Source organism: Cherax quadricarinatus, chromosome 83 (genome assembly GCF_038502225.1).
Source record: "Cherax quadricarinatus isolate ZL_2023a chromosome 83, ASM3850222v1, whole genome shotgun sequence".
NCBI lineage: Eukaryota > Metazoa > Arthropoda > Malacostraca > Decapoda > Parastacidae > Cherax > Cherax quadricarinatus.
In genome coordinates this window covers 2,666,007-2,679,229 of record NC_091374.1, presented here as the reverse complement: position 1 = coordinate 2,679,229, position 13,223 = coordinate 2,666,007, and the positions used below count along the sequence as shown (strand labels likewise).

At 41.2% G+C, this 13,223-nt stretch overlaps 1 protein-coding gene across 17 annotated transcripts in view; it reads right to left on the bottom strand.

Annotated features, from left to right (window-relative positions):
- ZnT63C (zinc transporter 63C) overlaps positions 1-13,223 on the bottom strand; it is a 207,291-nt gene that overhangs the window by 121,839 nt on the left and 72,229 nt on the right. The window contains exons 1-2 of one of the 17 annotated variants that reach the window (XM_070102686.1): positions 5,617-5,638; positions 4,331-4,719 (exon numbers count right to left, since the gene is read on the bottom strand). The exons of 11 other annotated variants lie outside the window; for them this stretch is intronic. The gene's annotated coding sequence lies outside the window, so the exon portion shown is untranslated. 5 more of the 17 variants (XM_070102688.1, XM_070102689.1, XM_070102687.1 and 2 more) reach the window with 5 other exon arrangements.

The following is a 13,223-nucleotide window of genomic DNA, read 5'->3' as shown; positions in this document are numbered from 1 at the left end:
CCTGACTTAACAACAAGCACACCTAAGCCTGTAGAATTGAGACACTTATGCAACATATGGGAATCTTTATTCAGGAAACGTTTCGCCACACAGTGGCTTCATCAGTCCAATACAAAGTAGAAAGGCGTAAGGAGAGGAGGAGTTTGAAGTAATCAGTCCCTCAGCCTGGAGTCGATGTGTTCAGTCCATCAATCTTGTAGAATGTACAGCATAGGGCCGTAGACGTGGTTTATATACTGTAGTGAGGTGAGGTGAAGCAGGCGGAGGCGGGGTCATAGTGGTACCATCCACTAGTCGAAGTAGGTCTTCGTCCAAAGGTTGAACAAGTGTTGAAGAATTCTTTGTAACAAGATCCCATGAAGCTGCAGTGTCTGACAGTTGTGATGAATGGTTTGAAAAACCGACAAGTTGTAGAATTGAGACACTTATGCAACATATGGGAATCTTTATTCAGGAAACGTTTCGCCACACAGTGGCTTCATCAGTCCAAAACAATTATGACTGCCTCATTGAGAGCATAGGAAAGAAGGAACACTGCAGCAGACCTACTGGCTCATGTCAGGCAGATCCAGTCACCTACTGGCCTAAGTCAGTCAAGTCCAAGTCACATCCACTTAAGAAGGAAAGAGCAATGCATCAGACCTACTGGCCCAAGCCGGTCAGGTCCAACTTACACTCATCCTATATAGATATATAATTATTATTCATAGGGAAGCGTTAAGCCCATAGAAGTGATAGAGTGCCTAAAGAACAGGAGGTAAACATGGATGCTAAAGGCCAGGGAAGCCTCGCCTGAAGGGTTGAGAAGGTGTAAGCTCTGGGGATGAGGACTCGTAAGACTAGCCAGCTACGGTCCAGCTTTTATACAAGCCGCTGCCTTCATCCCTTTGTCGGGAGATTCAGTGAGTCACAAAACATTGTTTTTCACGCTCTCGCACCACCTGCCATCACCTTTAAAAGAGTCAGTGTTGAATACCAGGCATCCGGGAGAACACAAAATAAAGTTGCAGTAGGAAACAGCGTAATCAGGTCAGTAGGTCACACAGGCGGAAGCTGGAAGGCAGCAAAAACCCAGAGAATACTGACACATGTCTGTGTGCCAGGGTTCCTCTACCGGGTTTCCTCCACACAAGTGCTGTTGTTTTTCCTGCCACCTGCACTTCCAGCCTTCCTACACCAACACTGTCCAATGGCATCACAAATATGGTAAAAAAAAAATCCAGTGTGTGCAGAGCAAAGTTTTACAGATGTTTCACTCTGTGTAGAGCTTTATCAAGTGTTTTACAGATGTTTCACTCTGTGTAGAGCTTTATCAAGTGTACTGACTTTATAATACTCTATATAAAGAAAGCACTGGCGCTCGACAGGTCATGGTAAGAGACCCTTGGGACTATGACAGGCCATGGTAACAGTGGCCATTGGCACTATGATATGTAAGAATGAAGTCGTTGGGAGGTCAGGTCCCTCTCAAATTCAGCCATTCTCACTAGTAGTAGTAGTCCAAGTTGATTTCAGGTCTGTACCAAGATACCCTTGTGTTGCAGTGTCTGACAGAGTGAACATTAAAATGGTATAAAATACCGACAGGTTGTTAGGTAAGACACATATGCAACAGTTAGGTAAATTAGACACATGTGCAACTCTTGGGTATCTTTATTGAGGAAACGTTTCACCTACACAGTAGGCTTCTTCAGTCGAGTACAGAAAAGTTGATAGAGGCAGAAGATACTTGAAGACGATGTAATTAGTCCATCACCCTTAAAGTTTTGAGGTGGTCAGTCCCTCAGTCTGGAGAAGAGTATTGTTCCATAGTCTGAAACAATATAGAGTTGAAGTGACAGGATGGAGCCTTATATACCGCCAAGAGGTGAGATGTAGGCCACTAGTAGAGGTAAGAATGTTCACTCTGTCAGACACTGCAACACAAGGGTATCTTGGTACAGACCTGAAATCAACTTGGACTACTTCTACTAGTGAGAATGGCTGGATCTGAGAGGGACTATGATATGTCATGGTAAGTGACCCTTGCCACCATAGTATGCCATGGTTAACAGTGACCACTGGCACCATAGAATGCCATGGTAACAGTGACCACTGGCAGTGTGACAATCCATAATAACAGTGGCGACTGTTTTATCAGTTCTGGACTCAGAAGTCAGCCGGTCAGTCAGTCATTCTCTCTCTCTCTCTCTCTCTCTCTCTCCCTCTAGCATGTACCTACTATAAATTCACCAGGCTGCTTCCCACTCTTCTAGCAGCTCTCAGAGTTTAGGGTAACAACAACAAGGCCCAAAAAATAATACACCTTTTTTTTCAAACTTTTCATCCTATGTTTCATGTGATGTATAAAATAAAAAAAAAAGGATTTTTTTTATTACCCTCTACGTTTTATTGGAGAAAAGTTTCGAGTTTAGCCAGACTTCCCCTCCCTCCTCTTCCCCTCTTCCGCTCCTCCGATACAAGACAAAATATTTCTGTAATAATCAAACACAATATATATATATAATATATATATATATATATATATATATATATATATATATATATATATATATATATATATATATATATATATATATATATATATATATATATATACAGTCAACGTGTACAAGTCGTGTACTGTCAGTTAACTGATTTCAAATTTTTTTTATCTTAACTTTTTATGGCATCTAAATGTGACTTATTTTCTGACTTTTTTCCTGGCCGAAATTGATTTATTTTGTGTAGGTTTTTTTCTGGGCGCCCCATCACACCCACCAGTGTACCAGTCCAACCTACTTTTGAAGCTACCTAAATTACTTGGTTGATTGACGCTACTCGGCAGTTTGTTCCATTCATCCACAACTCTATACAAGACAAACTTGCTCTGCCCCTCCAGTGTGTAATACTCTCTTGGATGACCTCCAGCCTCTAGCGTCTACAAGGTGTTAAGACTGCGTAGCACTTACATCACTGAGGCCTTGTAGATGAATGGTTCAGAGAACCGACACGTTGTTAAATTAGACACATGTGCAACTCTTGGGTATCTTTATTGAGGAAACGTTTCGCCACACAGTGGCTTCATCAGTCCATACAAAGGAGAAACTTGAAGAACAATAGGAGAATGAGGTAATCGGTCCCTCAACCTTGAATCGATGTGGACAGTCCATCAATCTTGAGTAGAATACGGCATATGAGCGGAGAAGCAGCTTATAACAACATCACTGAGGCCGGCACGGCTACGACAATCGTCCCTCCTACCACTACTTACCATACAACAACGTAGCAGCACATTACTCATGTATCCAGTTTTATTAAATATTTATAACAAACTGAAGGACTTATCGTATGACACAACCCCAAGACAGGTTTTTTCAGTGACTAATAATAGAACGAAACCAATAAAGTTCCTTTAATATGTAAAATATGTGAGCAGCCTTGTTCTGAAGAACAAAGATAACACTCAGCCTCCCCCCTCCCCCTCGCTCCTCATGGTGATACTAAGGTCCTCCACTCCTGAAGATGTTACCTCAAGATGATACCCACCACTCTTCCTCTTTGATAAGATGATCAACGCAGTCCAGCTTCGTGGACAACCTGTAGACAGCTATTGTACCAAGACACGGGTACTTAACAGCTAACTCTGTCCCTTCCTCAAGGACATTACCCCATCAGCAATCATTCCTTCCGCGATTGACTCACATTTAAACAAAAAAATCACTAAAAAAAGAGAATCTGAAGAGAGCACTGCGCAAATTATAGTTTTTACCTTATATGCATTATAACTTATATCAAGAGTGTAATAATATAATGAATGACATAATAGTTACTACCACGGTCTGGCCATATGACCTTACTGCGATAACTTGTATATAATGATAAAAATAAACTCATTTATTAGAATAAATGGTTTAGAAACCCGACAAGTTGATAAACGAGACACTTGTACAGGATCTGGGTAACTTTATTCAGGAAGCACTTAGCCAGTCAGTGGCTTCTTCAGTCCAGTGTAGAGAAACAATGCAAGATGAGGAGTTTGAGGTAATCTTTCCCTCAGCCTCGAGTCGGTATGTTCAGTCCATCAATCTTGATTAATGGACTGAACACATCAACTCCAGGCTGAGGGACTGATTACCTCGAACTCATCTTCCACTGTTTCTCTACACTGGACCGAAGAAGCCACTGGCCGACGAAACGCTTCCTGAATAAAGATACCCAAATGCTGCACAAGTGTCTCATTTATCAAACTCATTTATAATCTTGTAGAAAAGTTTTGTGGGGGGAGGGGGAAGGAAGAAGGAAGATAAAGAGAGGGAAGAAGGAGCACATAACTAACCAGCAAGGTTACCTGGGTGCTGCGGGTGTCAGGGAGCCGAGTGGAGGACGTCAGTCACTTACAGTGGTCTGCCAAGCTGTCAGTTTCTTGTAGAAGCTTTTGTTTATCCTCACTCAGATTATTCTCGTCCTCCTAGTGGACACACTGTTGTTTCTCTCGGGTATGAGAGTCATCAACGAAAATCAACCTCACAACCCGTTTCTTTTAATCACAAAATGAAAAAAGTTTCTGAAAATGTTCTTGGCATTTAATACTGGCTCTTAAAAATGTTACACTTCCTGGGCACTCATCAATGTCAATTTTGTGTATATATCAAGCCAAACTGGTGCGTCATCCACGCTACAATTACGTCAGTTTGAACTAGGCTGCATCAGCCGTTTTAGAGGAGTTTGATTCGCTTCCTACAACAAATTCTACATGGTCAGCATCTATTTTTAACTCCATGTTACACAATTCCGGGAAACGTATCAGAGTGAAGGAGTCATCTTGGTGCTGGAGGGTTTGTGTGCAGGGTGAGACAGCTGTGGGACCCCAATGTAAATAAGTCACTTAGTCTGAATTTTTGGGGGGTTATCCTAGGTTCTCTACACATATGCTGCTATTTATAATTTACGTAACCGTATTTGTGTATACCTGAATATATTCAGGTATACACAAACTTACTGGGATACAGGATACACAATTTAGTATATAAATGGTATACAATACCGACAAGATGAAGAATTAGATACGTGTAACGAGCATGAGCCAGTAGGCCTTCTGCAGTGCTCCTTTCTCATGTTCTTATGCAACATCTGGGTATCTTTATTTGTAGACGTTCAGCCAATCAATGGCTTTATCAGTACAAGGACATGATATGATAAAGCCACTGCTTGGCGAAACGTCTACAAATAGATACCCAGACGTTGCAGGTGTCAATTTTTCCATCAAGCTACACGAGAGGTCTGGGGGTGTTCCCATACCCTGGGGACACTAGGCTTTACCAACCTCGTAACATTTGACAATCCCAACGATAAAAATACACACAATCGTTTTCTATCAGGCTGCAGCACGAGTCACCTCTGTACGGATGCACACTAAATATAATCCACTTACAGCTGACGCCAGCACATTCGTATACTTCATTAACTGATGCGACGTAAACACATGGGGATGCACAAAGAAAGAGGGATATATACGGGTGAACGAGGGAGCTAATAAAAGATACAAGGACAGAAATGAATAAACATCGAGAGGAGTTGCCTCCACCGCCCCAGCTTCCTCACTAAGGCTGGACAGAGAGTAACACACACACACACCCGCTCCCTTTCACGTCCAGACTCACTATAAGCTCAGCTGCTCGACACGCACGTTTTCTACCTCCCAACACTCCCCCTTCATTCCCCCTCCCTTTCCAAGCACCCAAGCATACACACCTCCCATGCCTCCACCAGAGCACCCAAGAGAAACTCTCCCGGCATGGATAGTCCCTCCTGAGAGAACATACAGAGAAGAATGACTAAAATGATTTACTGCGTAAGGAATCTCCCGTATAAAGACAGATTTAGAGCCTTGAATCTCCACTCTCTGGAGAGACGTAGAATGAGGGGAAGATATCAGTGAAGTGTATAAGTGGATGACGGGCATAAACAAAGGTCATATTTGTAGATGAATGGTTCAGAGAACCGGCATGTTGATAAATTAGACATATGTGCAACTCTTGGGTATCTTTATTGAGGAAACGTTTCGCCACACAGTGGCTTCATCAGTCCATACGTAGGAGAAACTTGAAGAACAGGAGGAGAATGAGGTAATCAGTCCCTCAACCTTGAGTCGATGTGTTCAGTATATTCTATTCAAGATTGATATACTGAACACATCGACTCAAGGTTGAGGGACTGATTACCTCATTCTCCTCCTGTTCAAGTTTCTCCTACGTATGGACTGATGAAGCCACTGTGTGACGAAACGTTTCCTCAATAAAGATACCCAAGAGTTGCACATATGTCTAATTTATCAAAGGTGATATTATTAAAGTACTGAGGGTGTCGAACCAGATAAGAACCAGATATAATGGATTTAAGTTGGATAAATTTAGATTTAGAAAGGACAGGTAAGTACCGGTTTTCGAACAGAGTTGTGGATGCGTGGAAAAATCTTCCGAGTAGGGTAATAGAAGCTAAGACTTTGGGTGGCTTTAAAAAGAGATTAGACAAATATATGAGTGGGAGGGGCTAGGTTTGATTGATGTCGTGGGTACGGGAGTAAATTCTTGGGTAGCTTTGGGTTACCTGGAGGTTATTCCGGGGATCAACGCCCCCGCGGCCCGGTCCATGACCAGGCCTCCCGATGGATCAGGGCCTGATCAACTAGGCTGTTACTGCTGGCCGCACGCAGTCCAACGTACGAGCCACAGCCCGGCTGATCCGGCACTGACTTTAGGTATCTGTCCAGCTCTCTCTTGAAGGCAGCCAGGGGTTTATTGGCAATTCCCCTAATGCTTGATGGGAGGCTGTTGAACAGTTTTGGGCCCCGGACACTTATGGTGTTTTCCCTTAGTGTACCAATGGCGCCCCTACTTTTTATTGGGGACATTTTGCATCGCCTGCCCAGTCTTTTACTTTCGTAGGGAGTGATTTCTGTGTGCAGATTTGGGACCATTCCTTCCAAGATTTTCCAAGTGTAGATTATGATATATCTCTCCCTCCTGCGTTCCAACGAGTACAAGTCAAGTGCTTTCAAGCGTTCCCAGTAGTTAAGGTGCTTGACAGAACTTATACGTGCAGTAAAGGATCTCTGTACACTCTCTAGATCTGCGATTTCACCTGCTTTGAATGGAGATGTTAATGTACAGCAGTATTCCAGCCTAGAGAGAACAAGTGATTTGAAAAGGATCATCATGGGCTTGGCATCTCTCGTTTTGAAAGTTCTCATTATCCATCCTATCATTTTCTTTGCACGTTGTGATCCTTGAAAGTGAGATCCTCAGACATTACTACTCCCAGGTCCCTTACATTATTTTTCCGCTCTATTGTATGGCCGGAGTCAGTAGTATACTCTGTTCTAGTTATTATCTCCTCCAGTTTTCCATAACGGAGTAGTTGGAATTTGTCCTCATTGAACATCATATTGTTTACCGTTGCCCACTGGAAAACTGTTTATATCTTCTTGGAGGATAACCGCGTCCTCAGCAGATGACAGCCTCATGCAGATCCTAGTATCATCCGCAAAGGATGATACGGTGCTGTGGTGTATATCTCTGTTTATGTCTGATATGAGGTTAAGGAATAAGATGGGGGCGAGTACTGTGCCTTGTGGAACAGAGCTCTTCACTATGGCAGCCTCCGATTTAACTCTGTTGACCACTACTCTTTGTGTTCGATTTGTTAGGAAGTTGAAGATCCATCTCCCCACTTTCCCAGTTATTCCTTTAGCACGTATTTTATGGGCTATTACGCCATGATCGCATTTGTCAAATGCTTTTGCAAAGTCTGTGTATATTACATTTGCATTCTGATTTTCTTCCAGTGCATCCAAGGCCATGTCATAGTGATCCAGTAGTTGTGAGAGGCAGGAGCGACCTGCCCTGAAACCATGTTGCCCTGGATTGTGCAGATTTTGGGAATCCAGGTGATTTGCAATCCTGCTTCTTAGCACTCTTTCAAAGATTTTTATGATGTGGGACGTCAGAGCTATGGTCTATAGTTCTTAGCTAATGCTTTGCTGCCACCTTTATGGAGTGGGGCTATATCCGTTGTTTTAAGTGACTGTGGAATTTCACCCATGTCCAAGCTCCTCCTCCATAGTGTACTTAGGGCACGCGAGAGGGGTTTCTTGCAGTTCTTAATGAAAACAGAGTTCCACGAGTCTGGGCCCGGGGCTGAGTGCATAGGCATGTTGTCAATGGCTTTTTCGAAATCTATCGGAGTTAGGGTAATGTCGGAAATCTGGCATACATTTATGGAGTTTTGAGGCTCATTCATGAAGAAATCATTTGGGTCGTCGATCCTCAGACCGATTAGTGGTTCACTAAACACAGAGTCGTACTGGGTTTTCAATATTTCACTCATTTCCTTGTTGTCATCTGTGTAAGTCCCATCCTGTCTGAGTAAGGGCCCGATACTAGATGTGGTATTTGCCTTGTTTTTGGCATATGAAAAGAAATATTTTGAATTTCTTTCAATTTCACTAATAGCTTTAAGCTCCTCCTGCCTCTCCTGGTTCCTGTAAGAGTCATTTAGCTTAAGTTCGATAGTTTCCACTTCCCTGGTCAGCGCCTCCTTTCGTGTATCAGATATTCTAGCACTCCTGAGGAGCTCAGTGACTCTTCGTCGTCTTCTGTAGAGGGAGCGTCTTTTTCTCTCCAGTTTACTCCTGCTCTTCTTCTTTCTTAGGGGAATATGCCTAGAACATGCTTCGGCTACCAGGAAGTTGATCCTTTCAAGGCACTGGTTTGGATCCATGTCATTTAAGACATCTTCCCAACATGTTTCGTTTAGGACATGGTTTACCTGGTCCCAGTTGATGTTCTTGTTGTTGAAATTGTATTTTGTGAAGACACCTTCACAGGTACATGCATTCTGCTGTTCAGGACCCCTATGCATGTACGTCTGGACTTCGATTAGATTGTGATCGGAATTAGTTGTTTTTGATATTCTTATGTCTCTTATCAGGTCCTCATTATTTGTGAAGATAAGGTCAAGTGTGTTTTCTAGTCTTGTTGGCTCCACTATCTGCTGGCTTAAGGTGTGTTTTTCGCAGAGACTTAGTAGCTCATGTGTGTGTGACCTTTCATCTGCGCTACCTCCGGGGATTGTTTCAGCTATAACATTATTTGCTACATTCTTCCATTTTGTATGCCTTAGGTTGAAATCACCAAGCAGTAAGATGTTTGGGGATGGAGCTGGAAGGTTTTCCAAACAGTAATCGATTTTCAGTAGCTGTTCCTTGAACTGTTGTGAGGTTGCATCTGGTGGCTTGTATACAACCACAATGACTAGGTTTTGGTTCTCGATCTTTATTGATAGAATTTCAACTACCTCATTTGTGGTGTTCAGCAACTCCGTGCAGATGAGGGACTCTTTGACATACAGGCCAACCCCCCCTTGTTGCCTGTTTTTTCTGTCGCATCTAAAAAGGTTGTAACCACTTATCCATATTTCACTGTCAAAGTGATCTTTTGTGTGAGTCTCTGTGAAGGCTGCAAACATTGCATTAGACTCCACTAGAAGTCCACTGATAAAAGGTATTTTGTTGTTGGTGGATGGCTTAAGGCCCTGTATATTAGCAAATATGAACGAGGTTGTATTCTGTGTTTGTTGGGGGGATTTTGTTATTGGCATCAGTAGTTGTAATTCTGGAGGGCCATGGGTGGCCACTGGCTGCGCCTCCAGTCCAACAAGGCTCCAAGGTGGTGGTAGGGGTGGTTTTGATAAGAACCTGCCCTGTATGGGTCAGTAGGCCTTCTGCAGCGTTCCTCCATTCTTATGTAAGTAATAGAAACTCCAGCTCTGCTAGAAGACAACCTTTGAAGCTGTCGCAGCTGTCTGAATCCTTAATGGAATTCTTGATTATATCCTCACTACCCTATTGAAGTCTTCCAGCTAACTGACAGGTTCAACGCTATGTAACCTATGTCATGGAATATGACAGGGGAAACACAGCTAGCTTTTAATTCCACTATACAACCATCATTGTGGCTGTGACTTGAACTTGCCTAGCATGGGCCAGGCCTGCTGTAATGCTCCTTCTTTATAAGAAGAACATAAGAAGGAACACTGCAGCAAGAAGTTATCATATAACACAGGGAAGCGACACTGCTGACATATACACTTTTGATAAATATATACAAAAAAAAAATCCCAGGCAAACCCAATACTCTCAACTTTTATTTCTCATGGCATAAGTATTCCTTACAAAAGTAATTTTTCACTGAAAACGATCAAGAAAATACAAATAACTGCTTCCTGTTCTACATATGTTGTCCTTAAAATCGATATTTATTACTGAAATGCCACACAGGAAATGATATACATTCTTCTATATTTAATGCTGTTATCAAATTATATACATTAGTCACTGTTTACAATACAGCTTAAAAATATATATGCAATATTATAAGCACCAATACCTATTATTAACAACTCACTCCAGAAAATATACTGCATATATATATATATATATATATATATATATATATATATATATATATATATATATATATATATATATATATATATATATATATATATATATAGTATATGTCGTGCCGAATATGTAAAACTGGTCAATTAGCAAGAACTCATTTAAAATTAAGCCCTTTCTGAAATTTTCTCTTATACGTTTAAAGATATATTTTTTCATTAATGTTAATGTAAAAAAATTTAATTTTGCTCCAAAAGAATCTTAGAAAACTTACCTAACCTTATTATAATAAGAACAATTTATTTTAGCCTAACCCAACTAAATATATTTTAGATTTGTTTACAATAATTTAATACTAAACAAACACAGTGAAATATATTTTTTTCGTTAGGTTCAGAATGATTTTGGCGAAATTATTGCATAAACAAATTTTCACTTGTCCTATATGGCAAGATGATCGTTGCTATTTAAGCCAATATGGCAAGTTCTGCCTATTCGGCACGACATATATATATATATATATATATATATATATATATATATATATATATATATATATATATATATATATATATATATATATATATATATATATATATATATATATATATATATATATATATATATATATATATATATATATTGGAAACTCGTTGTTCGAACGTACTGGACCTCGAACAAACTGGAGTCCGAAGAATTTTGTTCAGAAAAAAAACGACCCGGTTTTCGAACGCTTTACAGGAAAGCCCTGTTTCAAAAAGTACTTTGAAGTGACCTCTCACACTGACCTAACTCTCAGAGACTTTTGGAAACGTCAGATCATCCTCCTCCAGTGTATGAGGCTGATAATTAAAGCCTGGGAAATACTGTTAAGTAAAAGGACACAAGTGCAACTAATGTGACATTTTATTGTGGCAACGTTTCGCGCTCCAGGAGCTTTATCAAGCCATTACATAATGGCTTGATAAAGCTCCTGGAGAGCGAAACGTTGCCACAATAAAATGTCACATTAGTTCCACTTGTGTCCTTTTACTTTACATATTGTCGGTAATTCTACCAACTTCATTACAATCTGGGAAATACTGTTTTGGACATCGAACTTTTCGCAGATCCAACATCACCTAGGAACCAATTAAGTTCAAACACCGGGGTTCCACTGTACACACACACACACACACACACAACAGGTATATAGGTTGACAGCGACCATCCAGGGCAGTGGTTCCCAAACTTTTTCAGCTTGTTACCCAATTTAACATGCCACATAAAGCATGTTACCCCTTTCACAAAATGTTGTTATTATTGATATATATGGCTAAACCTGAACGTATACAGCCTCGCATACTCTGCTAATCCTAGCAAAACCATTGAAAACGTAAGAACCACACATACATTATATATAAAATTAATAATAGCTACAAATTCACAGTAACAGTGGGTAAATACTAACTATATACTGCACAGGGCAGTACACATACATACCAGCTTATGTCTACCTCGGCTGATGCTCACAGATAAACTGACAGTGTGAAATAGAGGCAGCCTCAGGAAGTGAGTGACGCGTACTGGACAGGTCGATCTGGGCTACTGAGTGACTTTTGTCCTGAAGCATACTTGTCAAAATACTTTTGGGTTTCCACACACTTAGCTATATATTTCTTCTTTTCTAATACTGTATATTAGTTTTTGATGTTTATTGTTATTTGGTTTAACTTTATTACTTACTTATAATAGGTTTACTTTACAACTTTATATACTAAGACAAAGTTAACAATAAGCCTCATACCGGGTACCGCATTGTTTTCTTGATTTTCAGAATTCATAACTTTTTTTCTGTCACCCCTCCATTACCCCCCAAAAATGGTTAAATTACCCCCAGGGGGGTAATTTACCCCAGTTTGGGAACCACTGATCCAGGGAGATGCTACCCTTGTGTCATACAAGTGTTATAAAGCTGGTTGAATGTTCTGCACTCTGGCCAGAGAGATACAGTGTACAGGTCAGTGGGAGAGAGCAGAGCCAGTTGTTCTCTTCTGAAACCTGATCTTCGCACATTTTTACACCAGCCTCAAACTCGCCACAACCCACACTCTCCAAATGTAATAACAACAGGGAGCCTAGCCTAGCCAGAAAGTCGAGTAGGTAGCAAGTAACGAAGGGTGTGGCTAAGATGGCAACAACTGTGTGACTGAGATGATAACAATGGTGTGGCTGGGACAACAACGGTGTGGTCAGCTTGGCTATAGTATTTACGTTGATTCAAAGCAGCCATCAACTACAGCAGGCAACAGCCTGGTTGACCAGGCTAGCACCAGATGAGCCTGGCCCAAGGCCGGGCTCCGGGAGTAGGAGACCTAGTCTGGGACCCAGCTGTGTGGCCAGTGACCCCTAAAACCAGCACTGGCTGATTATGGCTATAACCAACCAAACAATGGCATCAGCCAGGAAGACAGGTGTGTGATCAGGTGGTGGGGGGGGGGCGATGATCCCGGCATCATTAACATACAAAAGCCAACAATAGCATCACATAAGGTCACCGTGGAGTGTCTTGCACACTTCTAACACACTTCACACAACTACAACGAAAGATAAATCTTCAACAAAAATCTGCCTGACCACTAGTGTGGAAGGTAAAAACAGTGAATCACTCGCTAACTGGAGATAAGCTACAGAAAAATACAACAATTTTTGCTGTATTTTTCTTGTATCAAGGTACTATGAGAGTCTTTCAATGTTTATTATGCTAATTGCCGTAGTGCTAGGAATAAGATGGACGAGTTGA